Source organism: Nansenia antarctica, assembly GCF_963989245.1.
Source record: "Nansenia antarctica genome assembly, chromosome: 2".
Lineage (NCBI taxonomy): Eukaryota > Metazoa > Chordata > Actinopteri > Argentiniformes > Microstomatidae > Nansenia > Nansenia antarctica.
The window spans coordinates 48,523,467-48,536,347 of record NC_137675.1 but is presented as its reverse complement, the minus strand read 5'-3'; positions in this window follow the sequence as shown (position 1 = coordinate 48,536,347).

The window sequence follows — 12,881 nt, the reverse complement described above, 5'->3', positions numbered from 1 at the left end:
CGAGTCAGTGAGTACGTCACAGATTTGTTTTTTTCTCACAGGGCTCAGGGTATCAGATTTCAGGGTATCAGGTTGCACACAGCTTCATGGCAACTCTACGTCGTGATTTACAAGAGACATTAACTAATATTAAGTAATGTTATTACTTGATTACATTTTGCTATTGTTCCGCAGGTACACATGCGTTCCGAACTGTGGAGGGTGGATTATCCGTGATCCGTTACACCCCTATCAATAACCCTTAAAATCAATAACTTAAAATAAAATACAAAACTGAAATTAAATGCCCACAATGAATCTCACAACCACAAATGTTACACATACCATTGTAAAATATATATGTATTTATAAATAAATGAATAAATTCTCATATCAACACCCACTTTCATCAAATAAAAAGTTCGTTTGGGATGAGATCGCCTGTCTGATCTGCTCTCCTGTCACTCAATTTGCAAGTGCAACAGTGTCTCTCAGTCAGTAGAAAACAATGGTGCCATTTCACTGACAAGAGTAAAGAGAAGGAGAAATGGCTCAAGTTTACAGGTTACCTCAATGTTTAGGTACCTATTAAGCATTGGGTTTAAATCCGAAATTTTAGGCTACCTAATAGGCGCACTTTCACTTGCGTTCATTGCAAATCGGCAGCAGCTAGCCAGCACTATTTGCCTGCAGTTAGACAAACCAAGGCCATGGCCAGTAACGTTAGCTAGCTCCACGCGGCCAATGGCGATTCCTAGAGTAGCCCTAACTTAAGCTTCCAATTCACCCAAAGCTGGTTAAACTCATAGCAATGCCATTACGTTCTTTTCTGCAGTGTTTAACAAACAATCAAGTAACGTTATCTAAAACTCTAAAAACGTATCTAAAAATCTAGATAACGTTAACGTAGCTTTGTGTCGTAGGTTAGCACTTGCTAACCGCTTAGCTAGTTTCATTTACGTTCTTCGACAGCATGGTTTGTTCACAACAACGTATTTTTGTACTCACCCGCAAATACCCCTTCAAATACCCAGTTAATGAATTTGTACAAACCTTCGTGGTGAAAGGACAGGGTTTTCGACTTGCTTCACTGAAAATGTGATGTTTTCGCTGGGAAACTTCTAGTGAAACTTCTATGTGTCCTTCCGCGCCGAGGATTGGAGGTGTGTGGTGCGATGACGTATGGTAAGAGCGACGCTTCATTGAACTGCTCTTGTCAATTGCTCAAGTAATACTTTATTATTCATTAAGTGATGGTAAAAATGCCAGCACATGGATATATATAAATATATATCATCCCATAAGTGGGTAAAATGTATAAAAATAAGAAATTAAAGAAATGAAATAAAATCATCAAGTAATTTAAAAGTCATACTAAGGCTTCCGGTCACCTCAGTCCCTCCCCCTTTTGTCCTTTCTGGCTCATTCATTGGCTAACAGAGGCAGAATGGGGACGAGTGATTGGCCCTCAGACCTGTCAGGCATTTCTGTGCTTCATAATGAGCAGGAGGTGTATTGGGACTACCTGACATTTATTTATAATGAGTACATTATAATTAACACAAAATGTTAAGAGATGTTAACTCCAAAATAAGATTTTGCTGGTCTGGAAAGGAGAAAGCTCAGCTGGAGGGAGCTCTGGGGAATGGAGGCAAGCAACATCAGCTTCATCATCAGAGCTACCTATGATGTGCTCCCATCTCCAAAAAACCTTCACCAGTGGTATGGTGAGGACCCAACCTGTGCCCTCTGCCCAACTCCAGCGACTCTCAAACACATCTTGTCCGGTTGTAAGACCAGCCTCACACAAGGCCGCTACACCTGGAGGCACAACCAGGTCCTCAAGAGCCTGGCAGCAGCTCTTGAGAGCAAGAGGAATACCACCAACTCCTTGCCCTTGAAAGCAACCAATTCCATCACGGCACCAACATTAATCCGAGAGGGACAGAAAAAGTCCAACCATCCTCCAACCAAACCAGAAGCTGGACAGCTAGCCATGGCCCGGGATTGGAAGATGCTAGTGAATAAATGAATAAAATGTTTAAAATGTTTAAAATGTTTAAAACAAGCACATTTATTCAATTAAAAGCTTCACACACCAAAGCCACGTGTCATTATCACTCTGCCTGTCAAACGTGCGTGTGTGGATGTATCAACTCATCTGGGACGTATTCTGACAGTTTAGAGGGGTTTAATAACGGTTTTAATGCATTTGAGATAAGTAGAAAATATGTTTAGACACAGACCGCATTTAGCTGGGTTAAAGGACAGCGATGTATAGACGCAATTTAAACCACCTCTTCTGCATGAATAACTATGCTAGACTACATGGAATCTCAGACTAAATGACGGTCTGGTACATATTTTGACAATCTACAGGCGTTTAGGGTATTAATTTAAACTCAACGTGCTGCTAGACTAAAACAGGTTTAGACACAGACCGCATTTATCTGGGTTAAAGGACAGCGATGTAAAGACGCAATTTAAACCACCTCTTCTGCATGAATAACTATGCTAGACTACATGGAATCTCAGACTAAATGACGGTCTGGTACATATTTTGACAATCTACAGGCGTTTAGGGTATTAATTTAAACTCAACGTGCTGCTAGACTAAAACAGGTTTAGACACAGACCGCATTTATCTGGGTTAAAGGACAGCGACGTATAGACACAATTTAAACCACCACTTCCGCATGAATAACTATGCTAGACTACATGGAATCTCATACTACATGACGTCTGGGACGTATTCTGACAGTTTAGAGGGGTTTAATAACGGTTTTCATGCATTTAAGATAAGTAGAAAATATAGCCGTAATATAGCTGGTTTATATTGGTTTATATTGTAGACGCGAGGTTGAAAAGACGTCTATTGCTCACTGGGTGGCAGCATGTAAGGTAATAAACATCCTTTAGCTAGCTCTATTTTCTCATAGAACGCCTTAGATGTACTTACATAGTGACTTCTTTCAAATCTCAACTGTCTGCGATACGAATTGTATCAGGTTATTTGTAGGGCTTCTCAACCTGAGTATTACTGCGCACGTAATACAATTCTCGTATCATTCATTGGTTCACAGAATACTGAATTCTATAAATATGTTATTTATTGAATACACGGGCATTATTTTCGACTCAAAGGAAGTAAAACAAATGTCTTACTATACACTGTACATATACTCATTGTATAGTAGGCTATACAGTTGGGTAGGAGAGAGAACTATATTTTGGTAGTAATAGCGCAGTAATCACTTCGACCATGGACATTTCGGGGAGACCTCTACCTCAGTGGTCTTCAACCGGGGGTCCGCGACCCCTAGGGGGTCCGCAGAGGTACTGCAGATACTCACCAAAATAATCAGTGAGAATTAACAAATATAACAAATGATATTGAGTAAAGTACAAGCATTAATAGGCAATAATAAGCTACTTTTGACAAAAACTATTTACAAAATAAATGATGCCCATGATTCTAGAGTCTCACATAACGTCAGCTGAAAAAAAAAAAAATCTGCGGTTTCCGCGGTGCCTCGCCTGACGTGAAATGCGCAATTGTTGATCACTTGGAGGCACTCGAAAGTCAATTTGAGAAGTACTTTTCTGAGACTGAGTCTTGGAGAAAGCACAAGACATGGATACGGTTTCCATGCAAAGACAATGCATCCGACGCCTAAACCTGACAGCCGCTGAGGAAGATCAGCTGATCGACCTAACCACAGACAGTACACACAATAATGTGTACGAGTCACAGCCTCTCACCCAGTTCTCGATGAGCCTCTTGCCTTTTGCAACAACTTATCTTTGTGAAAGAGGATTCTCCTCCCTCACCTACCTGAAGAGCAAATACTGTTCCAGACTGCAGCCTGAGGATGACATGATGCTCTGCCTGACAACCTCCATCTCCCCCAGAATAGACAAGCTGTGTACCACCAACCAGGGCCAGTCATCTCACTGAGGTAGGCATACCTGGCTTCCTGAAGCTAAAAGTTTCATTGTTGAAAAATAATAATAATAGAAAATAAGCCTCATCAACAACAACAACAACAACAACAACAACAACGACAACAATAACCAATCATAATTATGCATGAACGTTTTATCAATCATAAACACATATAGGCTAATAACCCAGTATATAAATAGGTTAATAAGGTGAAAGAAAAGGTGAATGAAGTAAATATAAAAGTTATTATAGGCTTTAAAATGTGAGACATTTAAAAAGATATATTACATGTGGGGGTCCCTGTTCTGTTTGTCTCTCGTCCAAGGGGTCCTTGGGTTGAAAAAGGTTGAAGACCCCTGCTCTACCTCCCTTTTTCACAATCTAGTCACATGCGATTTGCTCCAATCTAAAATATGTCCACTAGGTGGTAGCAAAGTACAGGCGTGGCTCCCACAAACCCATGTTGCCCCAGCTAGGCCTACCTGACTTCAAGTCAGTAGGATAAACTGTAACACTACAAGACATTTGTTGATATTCACAAAAATAGATGCAAAAGCACATTAAACATGAATTACATACTGTATTCATTACAGTAATTGTCACTCAATATTTAATTGAATGTTTTCTTGTGCTACCCGAATTAAGAAATGAAAGTAATAATCAAATTATGTGGAATGTAATTTTTTTATCTTGTTATATGTATTAAGATGTACAGTAGCATTAAACTAGAAGACATGTTTTGATGCTGCTTATGATTGCATTCCGTAGTCCCTCTCTGGTCCGTCTCATCAACATCATTTGTTTTGATGTAGCCAAGATCAATGGGAAATGCCTGTTTTTGTGGAAAAGCACATAACAGAGCTGAACATGGATTCTGGATGGACATACTGCATCTAATTTCCTCTGGATGTTCAAAGGGGAAAGTGAAATGTGTGGTTACTTCCCCCCAGAAATTGATGTTCTGAAGTCAATGTTGTGCTTGTATGAAAGATATGATTTGAATTCACTATGTTGGCTGATAAGGATAATGGAAGGAAGTTTAGACAGTAAAACGACATATATGTTAACTATGGTTGCCAGCCAATGCCCTCTTACTACTGAGTCAACTCTCTTTATTTGTGACAACCAGACTAGTGCAGAACACAAGAGGCAGATGGAGAGTAAAACCCAAAGCTGGGTGTATTTATTGATTCCGGGGAATAGGGGCAGAGCTTTTATAGTGAAGCAGGCAGATCAGCAGGGTCAGCAAGCAGGGCAGGCAGGTAGAGAGGGCAGGCAGTGCAGGCAGAGAGGGCAGGCAGGGCAGTGCAGGCAGAGAGGGCAGTGCAGGTAGAGGGCAGGCAGGGCAGTGCAGGTAGAGAGGGCAGGCAGGGAGAGAGGGCAGGCAGGGCATTGCAGGCAGGTAGAGAGGGCAGGCAGACAGAGAGGGCAGTGCAGGTAGAGAGGGCAGGCAGGGCAGTGCAGGCAGGTAGGTAGAGAGGGCAGGTAGGGCAGTGCAGGCAGGTAGAGAGGGCAGGTAGGGCAGTGCAGGCAAGTAGAGAGGGCAGGTGGGCAGGAGGACAGACGGTAAGGTGAGGCAATAGCAGGCGAGGCAGGGATGTAGACAGGGCCAACAGGCAGACAGGCAGGTGGGGCAGACTGGCAGGCAGGTGGGGCAGACAGGCAGGCTGGTGTAGGTGGCAGGAAAACTGTGGGCAAAGGGAGAACAGGGTAGGAATGCAGGCTAACTGACAGAGTAGAATAATATCAATGGCTGGAAGTGGGACTTAACAGGTAGACTGAAGTTACGATCTGCCAGAGTGGTGAAGGCTGGACCGGGTATTTATGGAAGGCTATAAGGTGGTAATGAAGACCAGCCGGTCACCTGACTCCTACACACCTGACTCCACTCCTGGAGTTAGGAAGAGAGAGAGGAAGGGAGAGGGACTGCCAGATACCTATAGGTAGAGTGTGTGACATTTTGTTGGTTGCTCATACAGTAGTTGCTTTCATAGTTATAAGGCCTGTATTTGCTATGCTATTTGTTTGATAGGAACTCTCCTCCTTACAGGCACTTAAAATAATAGAAAGATCATCTTGGGCTCAAACTTAAACCAGCACTCATAATTAAGACCAGAAGTTGGAACGGATCATTCGCTTTCTTGTTTCTGTGTTCCTCCTGACTTTGATGAAAGATTCATGATTCGGATGTGAAGTATTAAGGATTCTGTGACGTATAGTAAAAAAAAAAGTTAAATTGTCCTCTCAACATTCTATTAAGAGGGTTCGATTGCAAGTTACAATATCTCTTCCTTCAAACCTCTTCCTCCCATCTCCCCTTCATCCTTTAGAAAAGAACGTGGCACCTTAGAGGGCATTTTGAGGAAGATGTACGTAAGTCTTTCATGTCTGAGATCTAAGACTGATTACAGATTCAGACCTGAGGGACCAGTCTGAGAGGAATCACTCCAGTCACTGTTTACCTGCCTGAAAAGGAGAGAGTGAGTGAGGGGGGGGGGCATTCTAAATTGTTCCTATTTGGTAATCACACATTGCACATTGTAAATTAGTTGAAGATTACCCAACAGAAAAGAGAAAAGAAGAGACCTAACACAAATCACCACGGACAGGGTCTGTCTATATAATGACAACTGTTTGTGTAAATGTTTATGACAGGGCAGTTAAATGCAAATGAGAAGTAAGTACTCCGTGTAATGTCCTAATTGAACACCTGGAAACCCCCTTTAGAAAGATGAGGTCATAAAAACTGAATGGTTGCTCCCCAAAACAACAACTGGCCATTCTGTTTGAGGATTGCTTGGCTTGTCCTTCAATAACTACTGTTCCAGTAACTTATTTCCTTTGGAAACAAAGTGCACAATCTCAGATGAATGTTTCCCATTCTTCAAGTTCCATAAGGATCTGTGTCATAGAATGCATCCTGCAGGTTTCACACAGAAGTCAGTCAACGAGCATGATACAAGGCAAATATATTGTTAGGGGCATAGTGTTCAGCCAACTCAATAGATGTTGCTCTAGCAAATCCTTCATTTGCTAGAGCAAATGTCAGTCGATAAGTTGAGCATGATACAAGGCAAATATTGTTAGCAGTAAGTAGTCAGTAAGTGATAAAACAGTGGTGTGGCTTCTGAAAATAGTTTTATCTATCACACCACCTTTCACTCCAATGATAAGGACACATACTATGAAAGCATCTTTTATTTGTTGCAAAGAATATTCCTTCAAACGCCACCGTTTCCCTTATAAAACAACAAAGGCCAAAGCAAAAAAAAAGAGCTGAAAGCTGAGCAGTGTGAGGCTGAGAAAGGTGCCCCCTCCCCTGCCAGGGACGTTGATGAATGCGCTTCAGGCTTCAAGCTGGCCCAGCAGCCCCCAGCAAGTGTGGATCCCACACTTACACTAATCAACCACTGCGAGACATCCAGGCCCAACACAATTGAGTGGGCGCTTTCCTCTCACAGAAACATGTAATGTACTGTAGTTTAACACTGAATTCCAAATTGGTTATCTTGTTTTAAAAATCATTATCGTCATCACTATCAACATTTGGGGTGTTTCTGACTCAATACATACAAGAGTAGTCTGTGTCCAATCTATCATGGTCAGCACTGTGTCCTCCAACCTCACTGACCCATTTGAACAAAAATCATACAAACAAAGCAAGATCAAAGCCTTTATAGCAATAGCTATGTACCCATTTAGCTCCCACATTTGATTGCAAAAGTAGTACAAGAGGGGATTCTGAATAATAAGGATACCATGATATCAGTAAGCGGGTTAGGAAAATTAGATTACTCTATTGCCTGCTGTGGAACATAATCTGCTCAGCATCGATTCAATTTAATGGTACCATGCACACACACACACACACACACACACACACACACACACACACACACACACACTCCTGTTATTCTCACATCATAGAGATTGTTTTTCATGGCCTGTGCATGGGCAATAGACAGAGTGTACTGTATGTTGTTGGAATCCTATTGGCTACACCAACGGACAGTTTGAAGTTGTCCTGATACACATCGCAATGGTACTGTAAAGTAAACTACTGATACTCTCTCTAATGTAACATATCCATTATCTTCTGTATGATAAACATCTCAATTCTATCTCATTTACTGTGTGTTATTTGCTCCAACGAATCATCAGAATATTGTTATTAGATTAGATTAGATTCAACTTTATTGTCATTGCAGAGTACTATACAACAAAATGCAGTTTAGCCTCCAACCAAAAGTAAGTAAGTAAGCACGTGTGCATAGAGCTGCAAATAACCGCATGCACATACAAGCACGCACGCACGCATGCACACACATACAGAGAGACTACGGCTGCGAGCGGGCAGCTTTAAATTCAGCACAATGTATTGACTGGCCTTTTGGCTGCTTATCACCCAGATCAGCATCACACAAGTCTTTCTGCTGCTGCCAATTCCACACTCCCTGACCCTCTGCCAGCTCTGGGTATTAAAGTATTAATGCAGTCGCAGTCTGGCGGGAGACACTGGAGGACCAGGCTTTACTTACTGGAAATGCAGCCAATGGTTTTGAACGCTGTTTAATATAGGTTGGTAGTCTATGTAGATAACATGCAGCCACACTGATGCCCCTCTTTAGTTAACCCCTCTTTAGTTAACCCCTCTTTAGTTAACCCCTCTTTAGTTAGCCCCTCTTTAGTTAACCCCTCTTTAGTTAGCCCCTTTTTAGTTAGCCCCTCTTTAGTTAACCCCTCTTTAGTTAACCCCTCTTTAGTTAGCTCATCTTTAGTTAGCCCCTCTTTAGTTGGCCCCTCTTTAGTTAGCCCCTCTTTAGTTGGCCCCTCTTTAGTTAGCCCCTCTTTAGTTAGCCCCTCTTTAGTTAGCCCCTCTTTAGTTGGCCCCTCTTTAGTTAGGCCCTCTTTAGTTAGCCCCTCTTTTTTTGTAATCAGTATTTTATTGATTTTTTCATTTCTTGACAACTTTTGTATAAAATGGTAACAATATCACCGAATAAGTCTTGCTGTCATCAAACAGAAATAATTATCTTTAGTTAACCCCTCTTTAGTTAGGCCCTCTTTAGTTAACCCCTTTTTAGTTAACCCCTCTTTAGTTAGCCCCTCTTTAGTTAACCCCTCTTTAGTTAGCCCCTCTTTAGTTCAAAATGCTACTTTTAATGACTGCTGCAGTCTCAAAATGATTCAACCCCTTCATGACAAACATCTTCAGTACTTAGTAGAGCACCCTTTTGCTGTTATGACCTGCTGCAAACATGATGCATAGACAGACACCAGCTTCTGACAGCATTCCTGAGGAATCTTAGCCCATTCCTCATGGGCAATGGCCTCCAGTTTAGTAATATTCTTGGGATTGCGTTTTGCATCAGCCTTCTTCAAATCCCACCAGAGATTCTCTATGGGGTTCAAGTCAGGCGACTATATACATACAAACATTGTATACATACATACATCATAATAACAAAATAAATGAAAAATAAATAAATAAATAAATCAAAATACAACAGATCAGCAAACGAGATAAATCATCTATTGTTCTTTCAGAGTTAATTGTATTAAGTGCTCTTTTATTGTTTTCTTGAAAGTGCATCTAGAATTAGTTTTACTAACATGCTTGGGTAAAGAGTTCCCTCCTGTAATGGCTCTGTAAATTACAGTAGATTTGAGAAGATTTGTCCTAGGTCTAGGTGGTAAGAGATGTCCTGAAATGGCCTGTCTGGTCAGATAATTGTTTTCATTTCTGATATACACTACTTGGTCAGAAAAGTACTGTGGTTTCGTGTCATTAATGACATTCCTGAATAAGATCAGAAGACTTGATTGTAATCTATCTTCTACAGGAAGCCAAGCGAGATTTCTATGCATTTCCAAAACTTGTGTACGCATTGTACAGTGGAGAGCAGGGGCGGCGCTAGGGGGTGGCTACTTGGGCTCAAGCCCCGGATGTTTTCTGAAAAGCCCCGAATGTTTTACTTTCAACAACAACAAAAAAAACTCTCGTGAGTAACATGCAGTACCGGAGTCCAACAGAGAGGCAGCAGCTGTGCGACATTAGCCTGCGTACTGCGTAGCCTGCCCTGCCCTGAAGAAGAAGTGATTTCAATCAGTGCCTGACTTGCAAAATTTTAATCATGGATATCCCAAAGTTGTTTTCAACAAAACAAGCGCCTTGTTGCAGCAGCAGTATCAGCAGCTGACAACAATGACATCACCAGCAGTGATGACATAGATGATGTTTCAGGTTTGTGAATCTTATTAGAAAGGTGACTGACTCACTGACACTACTTTTCCGGTTTGCTAATGCTAGCTGGCTATCATAACATAACGTTATGTTGTAATGAAAATGAAACATAGCAAGGTACTGTTACGGTACATGGTAAGAAATCAAACAAAGGATAATACTTATACAAATAAAGTGAATAACAGGCTGATAGTCTTTGATATCTGCACTCTGGTTGACTGAGTAACAAGTGAAAAAGAATGATGTAACGTTAATGTTACAGCTAGTAAACATGAAGTAACCACATTAAGTATGCCCTTATGGTAGTCTGTATGTATACAGAACATGACTCAAATATATCCTAAGATGTAACGCTAACTAACTAAGTTTGTTTAATGTCCCAGGGGGGATTTGATTTCACAGTACTATACACAGGCCAACAATACATGTAATATCGTCATATAACACAGGACAAGACTCTAAATACAATATAAGTGGTGAGCACAGAGTCTGCCCTGATATACATACTGTAACATAACTAGCCTCAGCCCATCAATTATGTAATTCTATACAAATATAAATGATGGTGACTGACAGGGGGAGCTACGTGTGCTGACCTCCCTCTGTGCCCAGAACCACCACAATTAGTTTGCTTCATTAAAGGGTGTGAATGTATATGTGTTCTCCAGTGCCTTTTGTCCGCTTTAAGGTGGTGGTAAGTTGAAGGTTGAAGGCAAATTTTTCCGCGCACATTATATTCTCCCTCTGGGCTAAGCCCCGGATCTCCTACGATCCTAAATCCGCCCCTGGTGGAGAGCTAATCTAGCAGCTTTGTTTTGAGCGATTTTGAGTTTTCTTAGATCTTTCTTAGCAGCAGATGACCAAATGCCTGGACAGTACTCAAGGTGTGACAGAACTAAAGCTTGAATCACTTGGTTCAGTGTCTGATGTTACATACTTAGAACATTTCCTTGTTACGGCAATGCTCTTACCCATTTTAGTTGCAATAATATCAATATTCAGTCCATGTAAGTTTAGCATCCAGCACAATGCCAAGTAGCTTGGTCTTTTTAACTTGTTCTACTATTAATGGAGGTAAATGTAAAGGTGTACCACGTTTTCTCTGAGGTAAAAGAGAAACTGAATGCCAACTGCCCAGATGGAGAAAACAAGTTTTGATTTGTTATTACTTGTCACAGGAGAGTATGTAACACTGTCTATGAAAATTAAAACATGTTTTTCATGTTATACTTGCAACGTACCCTACAGTTCACTCTGCCTTATAATCCCATTGTAGTGCATGTCTGGGTAAGTGACAATGAACATGAAGGAAATGCAACTGAAGATGAATATTCAATAAAATCTGGGTTTAGGAGTCAAGTGCAAGTCAACATTATTCATGTCCAACAAAGCATGTGCGAGTGAATTAGTATTCAGTAGAAAGTTTCATAGTATTAATATTGTTCTGTTGAGAACATGATTCCAAACTTGCATTCTAATAAGAATGTTGTTTTCAACTTCTTCCAGAATCTAGGTTAACAGAAGAAGGTTCAGCCTTTGTACAACGAAATGTATTTATGCTCTAGAGCCATATAAGGTAACCCTGGAGCAATTAGGGGTTCAGTGCCTCGCTCAAGGACACCTCAACACGTGGACAGCCGGGGTTAGAACCGCCTGAGCTGCCGATCTTGTGATCATTAGACACTGGCTCTACCGGCTGAGCCACAGCCAACCGAAGCCAAAAGAGCTACTTATCACTATTTCATTTATGAAACTGAGCTATTTCTGTATGCCAGGCTGTGTTTTTAGTGGCACTGGGCAAAAGTACTGTATGTGTATCAACACCCAACTAGCACATAGAGTAGTGAATGTATGATGAATTGAAAGCCAATGTATTTATCAATATACTATCCTCAAGGATGTGCAGATGTCCAACTATGTCTCTGGTCCAGAGTTTGTACAGTATGTGAAATGAAACTTTTTCCCCCACCATCATCTCCTACATCATTTTGTTCACCATTCCATCTTTCCATCCACCTTTAAGAGAAACTGCTTTTTCTGAACTACTTATACATGAGATTTGAACTGCGACTGCCCAAAAAGAATGTATAAAAAAACATCCTGTATAACTTTCTGTACAATTCTCATCCTACAGTAACAGGCATTTAAAATGCAGTAAATATACTGTAGGACTATGTAAAAATGTTAAAGTCATGAACCATAGGTTCAGTCATTGCTTCAATACAGTTTGAGTGATTGATGCTCTTTTTGCACGAGTATCATGCTTCCTCCATTGAAAGGAAAAACCTATCTATTCCATTCAAAGTCAGAAAGTGTTTTAGCCTTCCCCCTTTCCACTGGTAATAAGGAATTGGCAAGAATAGATCGATATAAATAGATCAACATAATGCAGCACTATCATGCACAGATCAGCCTTAAAACATGTAACGTTAGATATATAACGGAAAGGCTGACTGACGCGGGGCTCATACAATCTCCGCGTTTGTTATAGATACGTACGATACGAGTGCTCCGGTGTCTTGCTGGTAGTCAAATATATGTATTTTTATATATACAGCATATGGATGTTACGCATGGGCGTCACCACCATATATTTGGGGGGGGACGTGTCCCCCCCACCTTTGAAACAAGGTCGTTTGGACCCCCCCACATTTGCCATCAAAAATATGTTGCATGACTGGTCAGCGTTATTTTCATTGCTTCACAATCAAA